The sequence below is a fragment of the Priapulus caudatus genome, unplaced genomic scaffold (genome assembly GCF_000485595.1).
Source record: "Priapulus caudatus unplaced genomic scaffold, Priapulus_caudatus-5.0.1 Scaffold1022, whole genome shotgun sequence".
In the NCBI taxonomy this organism is placed as follows: Eukaryota; Metazoa; Priapulida; class Priapulimorpha; order Priapulimorphida; family Priapulidae; genus Priapulus; species Priapulus caudatus.
The window spans coordinates 4,930-6,399 of record NW_014578083.1 but is presented as its reverse complement, the minus strand read 5'-3'; the positions used below and the strand labels follow the sequence as shown (position 1 = coordinate 6,399).

General features: G+C 50.8%; 1 pseudogene; it reads right to left on the bottom strand.

The window, feature by feature from the left end:
* Positions 1-538: 538 nt before the first annotated feature.
* LOC106815013 lies at positions 539-1,437 on the bottom strand (annotated as a pseudogene).
* Positions 1,438-1,470: the final 33 nt, after the last annotated feature.

The window sequence follows — 1,470 nt, the reverse complement described above, 5'->3', positions numbered from 1 at the left end:
CCAGAGTCTGTTTACACGTTACAGTGTAGCTACCCTCAAGTGTTGGTACACGTTGCCTTTGTAGGATCGCAGTTGTGGGATCCGATCTGTGCATTCGTCTATGTTCAACGCTAAGATAACTTCCATCTCCGTGTAAACCAGTGTTACACGTGCAGGGTAGCTACCCTCAAGTGTTGGTACACGTTGCCGTTGTAGGATCGCAGTTGTGGGATCCGTCTGTGCATTTTCGTCTATTGTCAACGCACAAGTGACTTCAATCTTCCATGTAGTCCAGTGTTACACGTACAGGGTTGTAGCTACCCTCAGTGTTCGTACACGTTGCCCTTTTGAGATCGCCAGTTGTGGACCCGTCTGTGCATTCGTCTATGTCAACGCAGTGACTCCATCTCCCGTGTAGCCAGTGTTACACGTACAGGACTGTAGCTACCCTCAGTGTTGGTACACGTTGCCTTGATAGAATTCGCCTAGTTTGTCGGGATCCGTCTGTGCATTCGTCTATGTCAACGCAGGTGACATCCATCTCCCGTGTAGCCCAGTGTTACACGTGCAGTGTACTACCCTCAGTGTTGGTACACGTTGCCTTTTGTAGGATCGCAGTTGTGGGATCCGTCGTGCATTCGTCTATTGTCAACGCAGGTGACTCCATCTCCCGTGTAGCCAGTGTTACACGTGCAGGTGTAGCTACCCTCAGTGTTGTTACACGTTTGCCTTTGTTAGCAATCGCAAGTTTGGATCCGGTCCCTTGTGCATTCGTCTATGTTAACGCAAGTGACTCCATCTCCCGTGTAGCAGTGTTACATCGTAACAGTGTAGCTACCCTCAGTGTTGGTACACGTTGCTTTGTAGGCATTCCGCAGTTGGGGATCCGTCTGTTTGCATTCGTTCTATGTCAAACGCAAAGTGACTCCATCTCCCGTGTAGCCAGTATTACACGTGCAGGTTGTTAGCTACCCTCAGTGTTGCCGTACACGCTTGCCTTTGTAGGATCGCAGTTTGTGGCGACCCGTCTGTGATTCCGNGGACAACTGCCATGAGCTTGCTCAGTGCGCAAACAACGAAGGATCCTTTACCTGCGCGTGTTCCACGGGAAACGTCGGAGACGGCGTTGTCTCTTGCGCACCACACGTATCTACGCCGTTGCCTTCGTAACCAACCATACAGGTGCAGATAACGGCTTCGGCTGCGGTGAGCGAACACGGGAGTACGTTGACACTCGTCGACATTGTCAGGTATAGCTGCCTTCACTGTCAGTGCACGCTGCATAAAAGTTACACGGTGCGACATCAGCGATGCATTCATTTATGTCGCTGCATGTAAGTCCATCTCCGCTATAGCCCGTATTACAAGTGCAGGTGTAGCTACCTTGATTGTCAAGACAAAGCGCGTGTTCGTCACACGGGGCGCGTGTAACACTGCCTACACGGGAGATGGAGTAGCCTGCGTTGATACAAATGAATGTGTGATACAGAT